The sequence below is a fragment of the Podarcis filfolensis genome (assembly GCF_964270895.1).
Source record: "Podarcis filfolensis genome assembly, chromosome: 3".
Classification (NCBI taxonomy): domain Eukaryota; kingdom Metazoa; phylum Chordata; class Lepidosauria; order Squamata; family Lacertidae; genus Podarcis; species Podarcis filfolensis.
The window spans coordinates 43,042,968-43,064,766 of record NC_139606.1 but is presented as its reverse complement, the minus strand read 5'-3'; the positions used below and the strand labels follow the sequence as shown (position 1 = coordinate 43,064,766).

Genomic DNA, 21,799 nt, shown 5'->3' with positions numbered 1-21,799 from the left:
TCCTCTAGTGCAGCACAGCACTTTACATTTCCTCACAGGAATGGATGGCAGCTATTCATGTGTAGGGGAGAAAGTAAAGTTGTGGATCAGCCTGCTTCCTGCCTATGGAAACCATGGAACCAAGGCTGCTTCGATCTGCATAGCCTCATCTTGTATTCTGCTTCTTTGACATGTTACAGCAGGGTTGGGGAACCTTGGGCCTGGGAACCAAATGCAGTGCTCTAGGCTTCTGTATCTGGTCCTGAGATGAATTGTGATTTTACGGATCATTTCTAGTTTGTTATCATTAAAATTGTGACATACTTCAGGGGAAACACGTATTTGTTTGGCACGTTTATAGTTGGTAGATTAAAAAAAAACAAGAACGTATAGTTTATCTGTTTATTTGTTTAAAATGTTTTTAATGTTTGGCATTTTGGCATTTTACTGTGTTTTGGAAGCTGCCCAGAGTGGCTGGGGCAACCCATTCTTATGGGTGGGGGTATAAATATTGTTGTTGTTGTTGTTGTTGTTGTTAAAAGGGAAGGGAAAAGGAAAGTGGTCCCTAATCCTGAAGGGTCTCTAATCTTTAAGGAAAGAGAGAAGCGTAAGCAGCTACATCAAGAGAAGGGATGTTTTATTGTTAGAACCTTATCAAAAGTAAGAGTGGAAAGCAAATTAATCTCACCCTTGGCATAATAAAGACTGAGGGAGCTTGTTTGAGTTTCATATCACTGTAATTTGAGTTACGCCTGACAAATGTTACACACTATCTTTTCTTAGGAAAAAAAATACATATCAGCTGTTTTGTGGTGTGTTGATTGCTAAGGCGTCATTTTGGATGGTGATATTTACCGGTGAAATTGAATATAAAGAGCAGAGCAGATAGATGCAAGGGGCAGGGAGAAGGAATCCTGTCAGGCTCCAACATTCCACCTACAGAAAACTTAACAGTCCATTCTATGCAAGTCTAACCCAAATAAACACAGCCATTGTTGTTTTCGGGAAACCTGTTTACTCTCTGAAATGTTCTCGTGACCATTTTCCAAAACAATGCAAATTTTATTGGCCAGTTCTAAAGTGACAGTTTTCTGTCTACACCAGTGCAGTAAAATTGTATTATTTCATTAGCTGGTGCCAGAACAATTTTTACAGTAATATGACTCCCAGTGACAGACAAAAACTGAGTGATTATATTTAAGTGGAAAACAGTCAATTCCTCCAACCAAGGCTATATAAATTAGGGGAAATGCTTTGCCTTACTGGAAGAGAAATATTTCATCCTCCAGCTTTATTCCAGACTTACATTCACTAGAAAGGAGACAAAATTCCCTGCTCAAACATCCTATATACTCTGTGGGTAAGCATGTAGAAATCCAGTGCAGGTGGACTTCCCTGCTTATTTCAGTTTGATGTACCTCCATTATGCAGTCTTCTTTGTGTAGAGGGATCATTGATTTGGATGAGGGGATTTGTGTAGGTGGACTTGCTCCAGAGACCCAACAAAACCCCTCTACACAGATCCCTAAATCTGGGATCTGGACGTTGAATCAGAGCTAAAGGAAAATGTGAGCTAAAGGTTTTTTGTTTTGTTTTTCCAACTGCCTGGAATGCTTGGCACAATTGACTGACACTCTCCTCATCATCTTCACTTGGTAAAGAAAATGAGATCAAAGCTAGAAATTCATTTTTAAAAAATGAATGTGTGCCAGTTCTGCATTTGAAAGCCTGATGTCTCCATTTTGGAAAATGCAGACATGAAGAATTGCAAATGGAATCCTTGGAAGAAATTATATTTAATTATCCACCTGAACACGGAAGGTTTCTTGCGCCATTACTTTTTATAAAAATGTCATTTCAGTAGTTCATCTGGTTCAGTCTACAGAGCAAAATAAAATTAGAGGGAATTGACTCGGTGATAGCTGCCTAGCTCCTGAGGGTAAACACACAAGAGGAATTGATGGGGTGGAGGCATTCCAAACAATGAAGGGCCTGGAAGGGGCAGAGAGGGAGGCGAAATATAGAAAATGTTTGCCAAGCAAACAAAGAAAGCACTTACAGTACACGGATCCTGAAGATACACAGAATCAGGAAGCTCAGCAGGCATCATTATTGTCCTATCCTGCACACTGCTTTCCTGCGAGACGTGTGTGCTTTCTGAGGGCCTGTGGAACATAAGAATAGATAAAGCTGTCTTCTGCCGAGTCAGTACTGTGGCTCTATCTAGCTCAGTGCTATTGGCACAGACTGGCAGCAGGTTTTAGGCAGGCCCCATTCCCAGCCCTATGTGGGGATTGAATTTGGGACCTTCTAAGCAGCTGCTCTACCACTAAGCTGTGGCTCTTCCTCAGCAGCCAATACATTATGTGCTTCAGCACTTCACGATATGCCACTCCCTGCCAACAAGCAATTTGTATCCTTTTCTCCAGTTTTCCCATTCATCAAGGCTCTTCTTATCGTGGAGCCACTGTGGAAGACAATATGGTGGAGCAGATGGGCCTTTGCTCTGATCCAGGAGGGCACCTCCTGCGTTCTTACATGGGTCATGCTGCTCCTTCAGTCTGGATCAAGAACATTTATGGCTTTAAACTTTTATAAAGGTCAAAAGCTGCGCTCTGAATTGGGCTCGGGTATTAACTGGGAGCCAAGTGCTCTGAGCACAGCTGAAATGTGCTCCCATGGGCCACATCCCTTTAATAATCTGGTTGCTGCACTCTAGACCAGGTAAATGGAGTGTGATAAAATGGTTTCTCTCGTGAGGAATGGAGATTGCTGTGGTTACCTGGCAACACCCTACCTCAGAGCAAGGCAGGTTGGTGTGTGCATATATTTAAATGCATTGTAAAAGGTAACTAAAAGGTTGCCCCTTCATCACAAGCACTTCCAGGAGTACCTTTGACAGCTTTCTCACACATATCGGAGAAGACCTTTCCGAAATGTTATATGTATTTTGGGAGCAGCCGGAGGGGAGGCAGCAAAGGGCCCATTTATAGGAGATGGCACGATTAATGAGGTTCATAAAGACCTTCGGCGAAGTGCTGAGATATTACAAGATCAAAGCCAAGCTTCATCAGTGCATGAAGCTGGCCCAGAGGCTACGTGGCAGGCAGGAGTGGAGCATCTGATATTGGCAGTCAATCTGGCAGGTTCAAATTGTAATGGGATTTAGAGGTGCCACAGGATTGTTGTACAGGCCTTCCAACATAGTATAATTTTATGGCAACAGAGATAAGGTCAGAGGTGGATAGGCTCAAAGGAATCCAAAGGAAAAATTAATGACCGAAGACAGCTGGAAAACATGCAAAGGGAGACTCTTGTATATAGAGAGATCATTAACTTTTGCAACACGCAGCCCCAGGCAAGTAATGCCTATCAGAACCTTCTGACCCTAAACACATTTATATGTGAATAAGTCTCACTGGGGTAGATGAAGCCCACTTCCTGATAAGTGTGCTTAAGAGTGCAGGATGAGTTTCCAGCAATCTTTTTTGACAGCAAGAAGTAGTCACAAAGTGATTGTTTCTCCATGGTGTGAAGGACTGGTGTGAAGGCAGCACTACATAGTCACACATTTCCTTGTGGGTAATATGTTGGGGGCCACTTGCTGGTGGTGGGCAGAGCTTGAGCCAAAAATGGCTGGGGCCAGAGCCATCAGTAGGCAAGACCTGAGTAAGGACTCTTACCTTGGTTCATAGGCAGGCATAGGCAACCTCGGCCTTCCAGATGTTTTGGGACTACAACTCCCATCATCCCTGACCACTGGTCCTGTTAGCTAGGGATGATGGGAGTTCATAGGCTTGTGCCTTCTGGGTGTGGCCTCCACTTCTCCTCGCAGCCAGCACTATTCTCCAAATTAGGTCCTGTTTTTTAGTGTGATGGATGAGGAATGTTTCTCCTTGGTGGATCATGTTATATCTCTGAAGATGTTGCTTCCTACTACTCACTTTCTAAATTCTCAGGTGATAATGTAGCAAAAAAAAGCAGTCCTTTGCAAGATAAAGCTTAGAGATTAACCAAAAAAATGATGGTTCCAAATAGTGATATAATTCCAGCTTGCCAGCACCTACATTGAACCTGAAGAATTCCAGGTAGAGAATTATGTAGAAATTATGCTTATGTAGAGAATTAGGCATAAATTCTGGTTTAAGATGCTGGCTGTTTGCCATAATAAACATTGATTGATTGAATTCCAGAAAAGTCAGGCTGTCAGATTTGTCTGTCATATTTTGCAGCTCCGCCAAAGGGTTTGTAGGCCTTCAAACTCAGAAGTGGGGGATAATTGGATGAAATATACACAAGCATGTTGTGGGTGTGGGGAGAAGATCCTATGTCCGGTACCTAGAGCTAGACACACAGTTGCCCTAGGATCAAAGCTACACATGCACTGCTAGAAAAATATTTGAAACTGTTCACCTTGGTAGTGCTGATCCCCTGTTGAGGATACTGAGGGATGATCACTCCCTTCTGTTAACTACAGTGCTGTCATTGCAAAAGATAGCAACTATCTGTTGCATTTGAGGATCTCTGTATCAGGGAACATGTTTCTGGAAGTGGCTAAGAAGTGGTAGAATATATGTAATTTTCTTACAGCAGTCACATGTAGGAAAATGCTATTTTAAACAGCAGAGCATTTATAGGAAAATGTTGTTTCTGTAATGCATATTTGGGTTTTAATCATCCACTGTCATTTCATGACATCCAAAATCTGCTTGTTCGGTCTAATAATAGATTTAGCCCTGGTTATGGTTCCTATGTATTTTGCACTAGTTGTGTTTTCTGAACAGTTCTCAAAAGCAGCCCTCTGTAAGGGTGGGTGTGGAGCCTGAGTTCTTCCTGTTCCAAAACTGTGAAAGAGAGTTCCCTTAGACAGCTTTATTTCTGATCACATTAATTTCTTGCCGTTTCCTGCTGGTGACTGCACTGCATTGCTGCTGCTATTTTACAAGCATTTTTCTGCCACTGAGTATCAGCGGCAACCTCTTGGAACAATTTATAAACAACATTTTCAGCTCTTTCATTTCTAATAGCTGTCTGGGTTCAGAACATATTGTGCTGGGTTGAGGGGCCAGGGAAGCATCAACCAACCAATGCAGCTAGAAGCAACAAATATATAATATGTTTGACCAGAACACTAACATTGTTAAAAGCACTGAACATGCTGAAATATAGAAAAATATGTTGACAGCTTGACATGACATCCTGTCCTGGCGGCTGCAAATGTTTTTTACTATGAAATTTCAAAAGGAAATCTTGGCTGTTTCAAGCAGTACCTTTGCGTGGCAAGTCCCCTCCCCCCATGTGAAATAAAGACACCGGACACATTATTTAAGGTTAATGGGCATAAAAAGGCTACAACTTTATTGATTACAGAATTGAAAGGTATTAGCCTTAGGCATTGGCTCCTATCGACTACCCGGCATGGAAGGGTTGTCCACAAACCGTGGGAGTCCTGTTGAAGTACGCCAACTAGGATCCCACGGGTGTCACCGCTCGGGGGCGTGCCGGAGGCCCTTACCTCCCTAGGCTTCGGACAAGGCAACGCCCCCCGGAGTCCTCTACCGGACTACCCTTTTCATTGGGGGAAGGTGATGGCGCTTCCTTCCCCCCTTCATTTGCATAACAATTACCCCTGCCAATGCCTAACCGTCAATACCGAGGAAGTTGTGACGTTTGCTACGAGGTAGGCGAAAAAACCAAAAGGCTGGAAATGCGCCAAGTTGGAAAAATTCCTACCAGGCCCCTTGCTGCGACCAACCGAAGTCCATAGCAAGGTCATAGCTAGCTAACCTAAAGGGTGGGTGGGATGGGAAAACCGGTCAGCTGGAACGGGGGAAAAGAGGGCAGTCCCCGGGCACGCCTGGCCTTAAATGGGCTAGGCCACGCCTCCCCAGCCCGCCGATTGGCGGGCAGGGTCGCAGGCACGCCCAGGGATTCCCTTGTTCTCGCGGGGGCAAAAGGCCAGCCCCCGCGAAAGTGGGAGGGGGTAGCCGGCAACCCCCTCTCCTCTCAAGTTCGGAAATGGCTTTGTGGTGATGTGTCCAGAAAGAGCTGCATTTGTGATCTCTTATTGCATTGGTGATCTCTTACCCAGCAAAAACATGGCAGGACCTTTGGGTTTATAGGGAACAAACACCAAACACATGAGTAGACTGAAATTTTCAGATGCACAGACTTAGACATTTAAGAGTTTGCCTTCATTAAATAATGAAAAGAACAACTGTGCATAATCCACTTTGTTTATAAACTTGATACATTCCAAAAATGAGCTTTTGCTAATTGACACTGTAACCTCTGGTTGTGTTTGGTACATGTAGGGGGGGGGGAAGACTGACTGAAACATTAAGTTCATGACAGGGAAACATGACGTGAACATAACATAACATTACTTTTATAAAACCCACAAAGTACAAATATTCAACTATACTCAGAACGCTCTGTCAGATGTGACATGCCAATATTATTTTCTTTAAATAGCAAGTTGATAAGCACATCAAAGAAAAGCTTTAGAGGAAAAATTAAAAAGTGAACTTATTAAAATAGAAGCAAGTGGCAATGTTGAATTAATAAGAATTTTAGGCTACAGAACAATACCCATTTATGCACACAAGCGGCACTGAGTGTTAAAATAACTGGATCTTTTAGCATTGGCAAGGCTTAAGCCCTTGGACAATGTCCACAAAATTTAAATCTCATTTCAAGCCCACCACCTGCTGCCCACTGGAAGCCTGGGGTTGGGAGAGGATCCAATATATTATACCCTACACATTGAAGAAAAGGTATTGGCTGAAAACTACAGCTTGAGAGGGCTAGATGTTGCCTGTCCACCCAGTCTGGAGAACTCTGCATGTTTGGGGTGACATCCAATATAACGTTAGTACGAAAACTTTGATAGTTGGTAGTGTCAGGAGCTCAGTCTACACTCGAGTAGGACCCTGGCAGAGACACATGCCTGACTGGTATGTTCCCTCCTTCCTGGTCGATAGTTTGGTAGCTTCAAAAGCTTTCTTCAGCCCGAACATCACAGCAACTGATGCCAACAGACATCGGCACAGCTAGGGATCCGCAGAGTTTGCGCATCATGCGTAACAGACCTCAGCAACTCAGCATTTTGGCTAATCTACTTTATTTACATAGAAACACACACGGAGCACTGCAACATGGCTCCCTCTCTCTCTAGTATCAGACAATAAAGAGAAAGAACAAAGGACAATAGTCCCACTTCACGGAACACAGTAACACAAACATCCTGTCTCCATCACTTCCCACTCTGTGGAGTCAAAACATATACCATCATTTGATAGACAACAATCGCATGACTGCAATCACGGAGCATGAATTCTAACAGGTAGAGCAAACAGTAGTACAAAAACTTAACTGTCACCAAGGACAAGACTAATACTAGCATTTGTGCTAGGGGCTACTCAACCTCTTTCACCTACTGCATTTAGCTGCTGGGGCTCCCACTACTAGCACAGTGGTGATTAGTGCCCATTAGGCCTGGCAGGGTGGGAGGCAGGGAAACCAACAGTAGGTGAAGTCAGAATCAATGTCAAGCAGAGCCAACTAATTCTAATTTTGGCCCATTCTCCTACTGGCTGAGTTCCACAAGGGGCAATAGTGATTCTAAGGAGGACAGAGCTCACAGCCAGAGTTGGTGGCAGGCTGAGGTTGGTAGAGTAGTGCCCTATTTGGACCAAGTGGACCAGATGCTAAGTGAGATCGAAGCAGAGAGAAGGCAGCACCAGACTCAGTGCAGTGTCATCTCTTGCATCCTTCAGTAGCAGATAGGTGCAAAAAGAGGCTTCCCTAGGAAACCTCACTCAGTGCTAATTATATGTTACATAGGATGGGAGCAGAGGAGAGGGAGCAGGTCTGCTGAGCCCAGGAACCCCCATCCTTCTACTACTACCACCTCCATGCACGCACACAACCCTAATGGTAGATCCATCTAAGTAGAGATGGGAGAAATTCAATTCAGTTCACATTTATAAGGGAACCTGCCTAAATTGCACTTTTCAAAGCAATATGCAACCCAACATGCAGTCATCCTTTGAAATTTCTCCAAATTTTACAGTGTAGTTCTCCAGCCAAGTAATGCATACAAAAATGCATCTACTAGGGCAAAATATCCATCAGAGCCGGCTCACCCATTAGGTAGAGTGAAGCAGCTGCCTCAGTTGGCAGAAATGCAAGAGGTAGCACCCTGCTTGCCCCAGCACTTCCACCACCACTGGAATACCACCCTGTCACTGAGTTTCAATGAGCACACAGGGCGTTCCACACATGGTATTGCCACTTGTCTTCCCTGCCCCTGGGGTGGAGAAGATGAGCACCAAGGTTCCTCTTGCAAGGTTTTGGCAAGGGGGGGCATTATGATGACAGCAGAAGCAGTGGGGTGAGTGGGGCACAGCAGGGGACAGGAGACAACACATTCCTGTTTCACCTCAGGAGAAGAAATGGGACGAGCCACCCCTGGTGTCCATAAAATGCATGTAATGGAGAAAACAACAGGAACAAATGTACAATATATGGGGGAAATGTGTGTTTTTCAAAAACGTATATATTAGGCAAAATTGCATAGAAATATGTATATTAGAAAAATGCTGAACTAAAATGCTGCTGAATTTGCATGAAGACTTCTGTTTAAAATTGCAAACACGTCTCAAAATGTGGAGAAGCGAACTGAAGATTAGAAAAAGGGGGACACGGAAATGGATAGATTTGCCCAATCCTATCAAACGATGCTTCCATATAGAGATGCTTAGTCTGCACCCCTCACCCTGGACTGCTTAGTACAGTGTGTATCACTGGAGCAGTTGGGCTGGTTGCTCCACCTTTTGTGCATTTTGATATCTTCATTATGGAATTCAAGATGGTGGTCACGGAATTCCCAGCCCGTGTCTCATCCAGGCACTGACCAGGCCCAGATCTGCTTAGGTTCTCCAGCAATGTGGCTCCGTTAAGTGCCTCAGACCACACCTTGCGACCCATTTTGTTACCTGTCTGTGATACTTTTGTTTTGCTTTGCTTAAAATTAAGACTTTGGGTTCTTGTACATATTGTGGTAGAAAAAGAAACAGGATATATCTCCCATGGTGCTGTCATTTCATCAAACTTTCACTCCCACAAGTGTTCCTGCCTGCCACTCGCTTTATTGAAATCTGTCCCTGGGAAAAAGATGTACCCATTCATGAGGTTTCTTTAGTGTGCTTTCGGGGCTGCGGAAAATCTATTTCCCAAAAGTTCTCTCCTAGCTTGTAATGTTGGCACACACATGCTGATGGTGCCATATGCATGTGTCTTTCCACCTGCTTCCTGGGAATTGAAATTGCCTGCACAAGCCACGACAGGCAGCTCCTTGGAAACTCAAGCAGCCACTTCTGCAAACACGCTGGGGAACAAGACAGTTTCAGATGAAGATGGAGGAACCACCGCAACATAAAAATGTTTTTCAAGAAATGGTCAAAATAATAGATGGGCCAAAATAAACTAGACATAACGAAAGGGTGGTTGATGAAGTGGGCTGGCCACATACTTCACACCAATCAATTTGGGGGCTTAGCATTAAAGATCTTCTGAGCATGAGCATAGGAGGCAGCTGTCTTGATAGTGAGGATCACAGCAATCGATGCGAGTTTCAGGGATCATGAAGGGATGAAAATCAAATAACTTGAGTCCATGTGCCTACAAAGACCTGGCTTGAGTGATTGATCTGCTGGGTGCTAACAGTGAATGTGCAGGGTCTCGTCTGAGAATACAGTCCAGTAGACCCTCTAGTTACATACCACTCTGTTTTTTTTTTTAAAGATATTTATTGAGATTTTACAAACAAAGAAAATTACAATGTAAGAAAAGAAAAATAAAAAGAAAAGAAAAAAGAAAAAAGATACAAAAATACAAATAAAAAAAGAAAAAGATACAGAATATGTGGAAAATAAAAAACACAATTAAAAATAAATCATTCTTTTCATTTCTTATATTTCAATTACTCGTTTCTTGACCTCCTCACACCTCCCTTTTTTGTATTCCAGTTCACATAGATACTTCAGCAAATCCTTTCCCTCTTTGTTTTTATCTTAGTTACAAATCTTAACATATTGAACATCATAATTTCATCTAATTAACAATCCTTTTTTGCATATTCTTTTAACTTTGTTACTAAAACCATCACATTTCAATCTTGCATCATTTTAACATTCATTAATTTTACAGTATTTCTGCAGATAATCTTTAAATTTCTTCCAATTTTCTTCCATCCAACTCTTCTCCCTGGTCGCAGATTCTGCCAGTCATTTCCGCCAATTCCATATAATCTATCACTTTCATCTGCCATTCTTCCAAGGTGGGTAGATCTTGTGTCTTCCAATGCTTCGCGATGAGTATTCTTGCTGCTGTTGTAGCATACATAAAAAAAGTTCTATCCTTCTTTGGCACCAATTGGCCGACCATGCCCAGGAGAAAGGCCTCTGGTTTCTTCAGGAAGGTATATTTAAATACCTTTTTCATTTCATTATAGATCATTTCCCAGAAAGCCTTAATCTTTGGGCACGTCCACCAAAGGTGAAAGAATGTACCTTCATTTTCCTTACATTTCCAACACTTATTATCGGGCAAATGATATATTTTTGCAAGCTTGACTGGTGTCATGTACCACCTGTATATCATTTTCATAATATTCTCTCTTAGGGCATTACATGCCGTAAATTTCATACCTGTGGTCCACAACTGCTCCCAGTCAGCAAACATTATGTTATGTCCAACATCTTGTGCCCATTTAATCATAGCAGATTTAACCGTTTCATCCTGCGTATTCCATTTCAACAGCAAGTTATACATTCTTGATAGCATCTTAGTTTTGGAATCTAGCAGTTCTGTTTCCAATTTTGATTTTTCCACCTGGAAGCCAATTTTTTTATCCATATTATAAGCCTCCCTTATTTGATAATAATGAAGCCAGTCTCACACTTTATCTTTTAGTTTCTCAAAACTCTGCAATTTCAATTTGTCACCTTCTTGTTCCAAAATCTCCCAATATTTTGGCCATTTGGCCTCCATATTGAGCTTTTTCTGAGCCTTCGCTTCCATCGGTGATAACCACCTTGGGGTTTTATTTTCAAGTAAGTCTTTATATCTTGTCCAGACATTAAACAATGCTCTTCTGACAATAAGGTTTGAAACCTTCTAAATCCACAATGTCTGTGTTCTCAAGAAGCAGCCATTCTTTCAGCCAGCAAAATGCTGCTGATTCATAGTAAAGTTTAAGGTCTGGTAGGGCAAATTCACCTCTATCCTTAGCATCAGTTAATATTTTAAATTTTATTCTGGGCTTCTTGCCCTGCCAGACAAATCTAGAAATCTCTTTCTGCCACTTCTTGAAACAATCCATTTTGTCCAAAATTTGCAATGATTGAAATAAAAATAACATTCTTGGCAATACATTCATCTTTATAACAGCAATTCGACCAAACGAGGAAAGCTTCAAGTTTGACCATATTTCAAGATCCTTTTTCACTTCTGACCAACATTTCTCGTAGTTATCTTTAAACAAATTTAAGTTCTTAGCAGTCATGTTAACCCCCAGGTATTTTACTTTCTTAACCAATGTTAATCCCGTCTCCTTCTGAAACCTCTCTTTCTCAATCGGTGTTAAATTTTTCTCAAGAACCTTAGTCTTTGACTTGTTCAACTTAAATCCTGCCACTTGACCAAATTCCTGAATCAATTCTAATACTCTTTTAGTACTAGATTCTGGCTCCTGTAATGTCAATACTAAGTCATCTGCAAACGCTTTAAGTTTATACTGTTTACCTCCGACCTGAATACCTTTAATCAAATGGTCCCTTCTAATCATATTTAGCAAAACCTCCAGGACCGAAATAAAAAGCAGTGGGGAAATTGGGCAGCCTTGTCGTGTCCCTTTCTCCATCTTAAATTCTTCTGTCACCACGTTGTTAACTATCAGTTTAGCCTTTTGTTCTGAGTAAATTGCACCTATACCGTTTTCAAAACCTTGACCAACCCCCCATCCCCTGTAGGTTTTTCTTCATAAAACTCCAAGAAATATTGTCAAAGGCTTTCTCCGCGTCAGCAAATATCAAAACTGCTTTAGTATTAATATTTACTTGCAACTTCTCTAAAATGTTGATTATATTTCTTGTATTGTCAGACAAGTGTCTACCCGGGAGAAAGCCAGCTTGGTCTTTATGTATCTCCTCGACTAGTACCTTTTTCAATCTTTTAGCCAAAATATCTGCGAAGATTTTGTAATCCATGTTAAGTAGGGATATGGGGCGGTAGTTCTTAAGTTGTGTTTTTTCGGACTCAGTTTTCGGTATAAGTGTAATATAAGTTTCCTTCCACGACTCAGGCGCTTTTTTCCCCTCCAAAATTTCATTGCAAACCTCCTTTAGTGGTTGAATTAACCGATCTTTCAAAGATCTATAGTATTTTGAGGTTAAACCGTCCGGCCCTGGAGATTTGCCCAGCTGCATATTTTGGATGGCACCTTCCACCTCCTGATCTGTTATTTTACAATTCAGCATTAATTTATTTTCTTGAGAGATTTTTTGTAATCCATTTGTTCTTAAAAATTGATCTATATCGGTCTCTTTCTGTGGCCCTTGTGTATATAGTTGTTTGAAATATCTCTGGAAGCACTTTCTAATCTCCACTGGATTCTCTATATTCTTTCCTTCTACTTCCAAGTTTGTAATGGTATTCAGTTTTTGTCTTTTTTTCATCTGCCAAGCCAGCAGTTTCCCACATTTATTAGCCGATTCAAATGTCTTTTGTCTCATTTGCTTGATTTTCCATTCTATTTCCTGATTTATCATTTTCATGTATTGTACTTGATACAACTTTATTTCTCTCAGAATCTCTTGCGACTTTGGTTTCACTCTTAATTTCTTCTCTCCTTCTTTAATTTTCTCCAAAATTTTGTCTTTTTTCTCATTTTGAGTTCTCTTTTTTATTGCGTTCTGTTGAATCAGAAACCCTCTCATAACTGCTTTACTTGCGTCCCAGATTACTCTTTTTTCAACCGTAGTATTCAAATTTATCTCGAAATAGTCTCTCAAAGTTTTTTGGGCCTTCTTGGTAACTTCTGCATCTCTAAACAAGGTGTCATTCATCCTCCATCTAAAGGAACCAGTTGGTGTTAATTTCATCTCCATTCTTACAGCATTGTGGTCGGAGCAAGTTTTAGGGCAAATTTCCGCTTTTCGAATTTTAGGAGCCAGTCCTCTAGTTATCCACATTTGGTCAATTCTTGTCCATGTCATTTTGGCTTCAGAGAAGAAAGTACCCTCTCTACCCAAGGGGTTCTTAGTTCTCCAGATATCAATTAAGTCTATGTTGTCAGTCATGTCAAAAAAGGTTTTTGGTAGTCTGCCGTCTTTAGTAATTACCTGTCTTTGCGACTTGTCCATATTTGTAGACACCACTCCGTTCATATCTCCCATCATAATGATGTTATATTCCATGTAGTCCAACAATGTCTCATGCAACTTCTTAAAAAATTCAGATTTCCCCTCATTTGGTGCATAAACTCCTACTATCAAAAATTTCTCTCCTTGAATTTGTATTTCAATTGCCACAAATCTTCCTTGATCATCTTTAAAAATAAATTTCGGTGAAAGGCTCTCTTTTGCATATATTACAACTCCTCTCTTTTTAACTTTATCTGACGAGATAAACTCTTGGCCCAATCTTTTATTAATCAGTACTTTCCTGTGGAGCCTTATCACATGAGTTTCCTGTAGGCAAATCAAGTCCAATTGTTCCTTTTTCAATAAATGGAAAACCTTTCTCCTTCTCTCCGGGGAATTAAAGCCATGAATATTCCAACTTAAAAGTTGCAGAGACATGGTGTGATTATTTTGCTTCTCCTCCAACTGCTCCAAGTAGTTGTTCTTCTTCTGTTGGTGGTGGCTTTTTCGATTTATCCAATCCCAAAGGTAGTGATACTAATTCTAGTAATCCTGGTTTTAATGCTTTTGGCTCTTCTCCTTCTTCAGCTTCTTTTTGTAGATCTTCTTCGTGGTCTTTCAAGAATTTTTCTTTATCTTCCACTGATCTTATTTTGATTTTTTTCCCTTTAAAATTAAAAGAAAGGCCTTGGGGAAATTCCCACCTGAAAGCAATTCTGTTTCTTCTCAGCAGGGCCACCAGATCTCCGTAGTTAGCCCTAAGATCCAATAAATGTTTCGGAATGTCCTTGAAGATCTCAACTCTTGATTCTTGTATCTCCAGAGTCTGCTGGAAATGCAGATTCAGTATTTTGTCTCTCTCTTCTTTCTTTCGGAGGGTAATCAAACAGTCTCTCACCCTGTTTTTCCTCCCTCCTCTTCCAAGTCTAAAGGCACTTACAATCTTAAAATCTTGCTTAGCATCCAGGTTCCAAAAGCCTGCAAATACCACTCTGGATACGTAACTTTCATACCACTCTGGATACGTAACTTTCGGGTTAGGAACGTGGCAAACCCAGAAGTATACTTCCGGGTTTTGCCCCGCGTGCATGCGCAGAAGCGCTCAATCGCGCTGTGCGAGTGTACAGAAGCGACGCCTCTGCCTACAAACTTGTTGGGTTGCAGACAGACCTCCAGAATGAATTTAATTCATGTCTGGAGGGTCCACTGTAGATCAATTCTTACTATGGCCTAGCGTTACCATGTGTACAAATTTGTATTCCAAACCAGGTCATTATGAACTTGGACAACATCACAATTTCCTCCGTGTCATCATCGCAGGCATTTGCGAGTCCTGGGAAAGGCGCAAGCAAGCCCGACATCGTGTGAATGAAATTCACCAGGGATGCTGCCTTGCATTTCACATCTATTTTAGTGAAGGGGGAAATGGGGTTGGGTGGGAGGTCCGGAGATGATGTTGCTTGGCTTGACGAAGTGTGAGACATCTTAATAATGGCGTCATTAACTAATGAGAAGAAAAGGGAACGAGTGAGTCATTTTCATTTTAGGTAGTTTGTCTTTCTTTCTTACTGTGTGTGGGAAATGACAAAATTACCAAATGAATGCAAGTCCATTATGTATCCAAAGACTTATATTGAGGGATTGTGTACCTTCTTTTCTTCAGCAAGCTGGCAGACGTGTATGTGCATAGCTACTCCAGGCCATTTTTGCTCACTTCTCTTTCGCCTGCCTTACTTTGACCGTGAGACACTTGTTGTCCTAGGTCTTCACTTTTACAGTGCTCTGAATTAGGGGGAAAACAAGTGGGACTTGCAACAGAGGGAGGGATTCAATGTAGCACTGTGGCAATTAGTCCCTCAGCACAAGCGCTGCAGCTTGACAGATAAAACAATTACCCCCCCTCCTCCCCTTGCACACTGTTCTGGGTGTTCTCCCACCTTCCAAGAGGGGGTGTGAGGGGGAGGAGAGGGGGGAAAGCCCCATTGCACTAGTGGAAGTCCTTGTATGGAATTTTGCTAGTAGAACTCATCAACTGAACCCTAATCCTTAATGCTAGCATGTGAGTGTCATTCCTTTCCCTTCATCCTGAATTCCATTTCTCTCTTCCCCTCAAAAAAGAAAGAAAGTCAGAATTGCATACCTACCGATCACATTCAGTTTTCATTGGGATGTTGGGGGGCTTTTCCTTCTAAGAGTTAGCTTTCTAAAGATTTTTGTACTTCCACAAACGCTGGGTATTCTTTCAGGCCTGTTTAGACCTCCCCTCTGGTGGCAGAGTTAGTGCCGTTTTGATCACATAAGGATTAACACTCAAATGAGTCAAGTTTCCTGTTAGTATATGTGATATGTTCTAGCATCAAAATCACTGGCCCCAGCCTAGCTAGCAGAGGCCCCAGATGGGAGATGCACACCTTAGAATGCAAGAGTAATGGCGACCAAAGGAGCACCACAATATACCATACAACTCCAACTGCTGTATGCATGGGTCTTTTCTGTTAGGTTGGGCTCATGTTCAGCATGTATGGGAGGAAGTAAGAAGAGCCCAGCTGGACCATGCCAAAGCCCATCTATTTTTATTTTGAAATAATATTTATTAAAAGTTTAAAGATTACAGAAAGGAAAAAAAAGAGAAAGATTAAACAAAACAAATCAATACATTACAATACATAAAAAAACAAAAACCAATACATCAAAACAAAAACAAAAGCAAAGACAATTAAAAACACATCCAATATTTCCATATCTTTGTCTTTCATTTACTTGTTTCATCGACCTCCTCACATCTCCCTTTTTTGTATTCTAGTTATTAATTATTTCAGCAAATCCTTTCCATCTTTCTCTGTTTTCTGTCATATAATTATCTTAATTTATTTTAACCTTATCTTACCATTAATACCATAAAACTTATTTGTACTTAAGTCCTTATAACATTTCTACTAAAGCCATGTAATTTCATTCCAACATTTTTCTAACACTCATTAATTTTACAATATTTCTATAAATAAATTTTAAACTTTTTTCCAATCTTCTTCCACCGTCTCTTCTCCCTGGTCTCGGATTCTGCCAGTCCTTTCTATCAATTCCATATGGTCCATCAACCTGGTGATCTTCTGTCCGAGGCTCTTAACTCTTTTCCATGTCCCTTCTGCAGATCTTCTTCATATTTATACATACACTTTACTTTATCTTCCGCTGATCTTGTTCTTCATTTCCTTCCTTTGGCGCTGAGGAGTAGATCTCGGGGAAGCTCCAACCTAACAATGTCTTTATTCCTTCTCGACAGGTCAGCCCATTCTCCGTAGTCAAAACTAAAGTCCAAAAGATATTTCAGGACGTGTTTCAAAATCCCTCCAAAACTGAAGGCCCCCACAACTCCAATCTCCTCCTGACCCAAATCCAGGTCCCAAAAGCCAGAACATCCCTGCATAAGGGGATCTGTCCAACTTTCCTTCTCCAATCCAAGCGGGGCTCCAATCCTCAAAATCTGACTTTCTCTAAATTCAGTCATAGAAGGCAACAACTTATATTCATCAAATTGCCTCTGTAAGGCTGGGGCTCTCTCCACTTGTGTTACTTGAGGTTCAACAACAACTTTCTCCCTCGCCTTCTCCACAACTTGCCATGTCAAAGTAGATTCCTGAATCGATTCTTGAGTAGTTTCTGTATAGATGTTCACTTTTTGTCCCAAATCAGTCACTTTTTGTCCCATATTATCAATTTTAATAGTCATCACATCCGTCTTCTTATGAAGCTGTTCCAATGAAGCACTTATCTTGCAAAATGCAATCACTAAGGCTTCTTCTGTAGACATTCTTACCAGTCCAAGGTCAATCCCTGATTCTCACGGTCTTTTATCTCTGCAGCTGGAAAATTCCCCAGCTCCACTCCTGTAACAGTTTCAAAGGCTCCCTCTAGAGGAAACAATTTCTATTTGTATCAGTCCTTTTAAACGCAGATCCAGCAACAAAATTAGTTTCAATTTTCAGTTACTTTTGCTCCTTTTTAAGCGCAGAAGGAAACAATGGAAACAATATATTTCTCTTGTTTAACTATCTGTCAACATACATTTTATTCACAGTCAATGAACTTTCCCCAAACGTCAATCTTACTGGCAGCCCGTTTCCAGGTTCAAAACGGTGGTAATTTATCTTTCTTCACTCTCTCTCCTGCAGGCTTAGGCAATCTAAAATTTCCCCCCTCTTCTCCTGCTTCCAAGGGCAGTTTAACGATTTTAGCCGATGGAGGTTTAATTCTTTACAGAAGATTTTCCAAGACTTTAGCTTGCAGCCTCTTTGCTTCAGTCTATTTACAAAAGGGGGAAGCGGAGTTCCTGTTTAAAACCTCCCCGTTTCGATGCCAAATTAAGACGTTTAAAAATCCAATTTTCCGTTCTACTCACGGGTAATTGTTTCAAGATCAAATTGTCCACAGGAAAAAGTCAGCGCTCTCCGGCAACAGCAGTGCGGCTTCACTCCATGAAAAAAGCAGTCGATTCAAAGCACTGTGCCACTCACCCCACGTCGCTCCGGATCCCCGAAACCGGGTTTCCCTGTGAGTAGGGGAGGCGCAAAAGGTGCCAGCCAAATCCCACGTTCACAGGCTTCTCCCGCCTGTGATTTTTATGGGTACCCGCCTTCGCCGTGGTGGCCAGACCCTAATTTCCATGCAGCGAATTCCTCCTGATCAGAGGAATTCCGTCATTGTCCGGAGGCGCCAACCCGGAAGTATGCCAAAGCCCATCTAGTCCAGCATCCTGTTCTCATGGAGGCCAACCAGATGCCTTTGGGAAACTTGCAAGCAGGCCCTGAGGGCAGTACAGCTATCCCACTCACGGTCCTTAACAACTGGCACGCTTCCTCCAATATTGCAGGTAACATATAGCCATTACAACTAATAGCCCCAGAAAGTGTTATAAAATAAGAGTGATTCCTTTGTTTTTATCCTATGCATCTTCCAAAAGGCACTGGCTATTCAAAAGCCTTGAAACTGAAGGGTACTTTGATTTTGAACAAATCTCAAAAGCGTGCTCTCAAAAACCAGAGTCTGCCACAAGCTGGGTCCCTTTGTTAAATTCTACTAAATCAGAAAGGTGTATCAGCCAGCCAGGAACAGCAGCCATTGCCTCAAATGAGACAAAAGATAAGTACAAGAGAAAGAGAGAGAGAGAGAGAGAGAGAGAGAGAATGAACATGAACGGCTTCATGCTTATATATTGTAATTATCATAATTTAATTTTGAATAACTTCTAGCACTTTCATCTTGCTTTGTAGGATTTGGTTGCTCAAGTGTCACAAGCGCTTCTTGAATGGAAGATTTATGTATTGTTTTCTGAACCTTTTAAAGGTTTTACTACATTTTATAAATGTCTCTAATTTCTCTGGGGGCTGTGAAATATCTTACTCGGGAGCCACTCATCTAGTAAGCGTTTTTTTAAAAAAGAGAAAGAAAAAAGAAAAGAAAAATTAAAGTGGGGGATGAATAGCAGGAAGCTGTCCCCACATCCTCCTGTAGTGGAGTGAACTGATAGACCGGATGGGTGGTAGTCAGTGCTAGTTCTACTCAAACCTATTGAAGTCAAAATACATGACTAACTTAGATTTCTGAATTTCAACAATGCAACGCCTTCTTTTAGTAACAGAGGTGCACATAGTCATGCACCTAATGTAAGAAGAGCCTTCTCTGAGAAGATCAAGTGGCCACCCCAGTCCAGCATCCTGCTTTCCACAATGACCAACAGATGCCTCCAGAAGTATTTAGAGACAGCCTGCCTCTGAATATGGCAGCCCAGAGGAGCCTTTCTAAAGCAAGGGAACAGACTACCCCACCTCATCAAGCCTTCCCAACTGAGCTGGACAAGCAAACTTCCTCTGTCAGTGACACTGAGGCCACCAAATTCTTTGAACTGGTGTGTTGTCAACTACCTGCATCTCCTTCCTTAGATCCCTGTTATTGAGATTTGTATGGCCTCGTGTATCTCTGGTCCATGGGTCACCTGAAGCAACTCCTTCACATGGGATAGTGCAGTGGGGCAAAATGATGCAGGGGGACATGGAATTCCCTGCAAAGAATCCCTTGAGTATCACCAGGGAGATGCTAATCTTGGTAGGAAAGAATCAGCACCACACAAAAAAACCACATAGGAAATTGCTAGTTTCTCAGAGCTGAGAAAGAGCTGTGTTCCCATGCTGGCCTCCAGGCTGCTGCTGACTGAGCTGCTGGTGAGACTGTTGCTCTTGTGTTTGGAGAGCAGCTTCCTGGTTTGCGTATGTATTTGATTGAGACCATCCATCTGCCTTGTTAGAGGCTGCCCTTCTGCCCAAAAGAATCCCACAGCACAAACCACTTAAAATCAGAGCTGCATTAAATGGACAGGAGGAGCAGGCATAAAATCCAGCAGCATCATAGAAGCAACACTAAAATCCCTTATACAACACACTGTATTGCCCCGGGTAGATTTTTTTAAAAGTAAGAATAACTGCATGGCACTGAAAAGACATTGAGTGTTTTGCCAAGCAAGCTTCACTAGGAAAGACAATCTCTGAGTCACCACAACTCTCCTTAGGGCCTTCTCCTTAGTCAGCACCTGCTTCGCCTCAGGTACTGAGGGAGTGGGGAGCTGGAGGGTGGGTCACTGAAAGGTTCAGGCAGGATCATGTGGAAAAGGTTGGTCCTTCTAATAGCTGAGTTCCAAGACATTTGGACCTTCATGGGTAATGACCAACACTTTGAATTTTGCCTAGAGATGCTAGAACCAGTGTAACTGTTTAAGGACTGGTGATATCCATTCAATGTGACTGGTTCTAGCTTAGCCCTACGCTGTTTACCAACTGATGTTTCCAAGAAATCTTCAAAGGCAGCTCCAATGTATTGCAGCAGTCCAGCCTTAAAGTTCCAAGCCCATGGATAACAGTGACTATTATGGCAAGAAGGGATGTAACCAGAGGCGGCAGCCTAAGAAGATAAAATACATTGTGTGCTGTGGATCCCATCTTATGTGGGATTCAACAGCAGTCATAAGCTACAAAAGCTGAGCCTTCAAGGCAATCCCATCCATAACAGCATGGCTATCACACACACCTCCTCCCGGCCAGATGAACCACCTATCAACAAGGCATCTGACTTACCTAGAATCAACTTCCATTTGTTGGCCCTCTTCCCATCCATTACAGCTTCTACACACCGATTCCTCACTCTCCATCATTTTACCAGAGTCTGATGAAAAGGAGAAACGGAACTGGTTGCCATTAACATGCCCCATATTTCCAAATGATTTTTCTCACTCAGCAGTTAGATGTAGATGTTAAATAACATGGTCCCATTGAATTAATGTTATAGAGCTGAGCTGTAGGCCTCTTAGCATCACCTTCTAGAACAGGCCATCCAGATAGAAGTGGAACCACTGCGATATAGTATGGTGCCTCTAGTGTCCAACAAGGATGGCCTATCCAGAATAATACCATAGTTGATGATATCAAAAACCACAGGAGAATCAGCACATTGTGGCTCTGCTTGTCCTCATCACAAACAGACATACATACCTTGCTAAAATAGCAGAACTATTTAGGGCATGAGGCCTGAAGTTTGCATTTGTTTTAGGCTTATGTGTGAAATTGGATGCTACATTTTAGGTTCTGTCTAGGATTCTTCCCCTTCCTGTTGACTACAGTGTTGCAGATGTTGACCTTCAGTGAGGTCAGATTTACTACCATGTTCAGATTATGCTAGGTTGTTTTAATATTGGAGGATAAATCAGGGATAACCACTTAGGGTATTTTTCAAGCACAATATGTTTTTGGAAGGTGCTCAAATCCAGCTTACCTTAGCCACAGGTAATTAAATCTTCATGCAGCCATTTCCACAGCTTATCTTTAATCACTGCCTTCATCCCATTGCCAAGAATCCTTTCCAACCTCCTTGCTCATATGCCTCTGCTTTCAGTCAAATGCCAGCAGCCTCTCCTGCACTGTCCTCTTCTGTTTTCTCTTAGGAAATCCAGAGTCATTAGCTTTGAGATCACAGAATGTTAATTTTTTTCAATGACAGATTAGTTCACAGCTGGATATTGAAGACTTGCATGTTAAAGACAGGCAGTCCATGCTGAGTATTTACTTTGTATTCAACAAGAAGAGGGGAGAGGATAATCTGTTTAGGCACAGGTGGGTTTACTTCATCTTCAATGCAATCCTTGAAAAGATTTAGTGTGTTTAAGTGCTTATGTTGATTTCATTGGGTCTTATTTAAATGTATTTGAAAGGTGAAACCATCCTGGTATGCTGTCCTGCACTGTGAATTAACTGGGGCTTGTAAAACTACAATTTCCCATATCCAGAGGAAATGGGAAGCTGCAGTTTGTAACAAACTATATCTAGACACTTTAAATCTCCTCCTCTGTG

The 21,799-nt window shown here is 41.8% G+C and overlaps 1 long non-coding RNA gene across 3 annotated transcripts in view; it reads right to left on the bottom strand.

Moving 5' to 3' along the window:
• Positions 1–21,042, bottom strand: part of LOC310760266 — a 29,303-nt gene extending 8,261 nt beyond the window's left edge. For 2 of the 3 annotated variants that reach the window (XR_014546871.1, XR_014546872.1), the window contains exons 1-3: positions 20,945–21,042; positions 20,531–20,618; positions 2,039–2,144 (exon numbers count right to left, since the gene is read on the bottom strand). This is a non-coding gene — a long non-coding RNA (uncharacterized lncRNA). Of the gene's footprint in view, positions 1–2,038; positions 2,145–5,795; positions 6,088–20,530; positions 20,619–20,944 lie in introns of those variants that run through there. The other variant, XR_014546873.1, reaches the window with a different exon arrangement.
• Between the last annotated feature and the right edge of the window lie 757 nt (positions 21,043–21,799).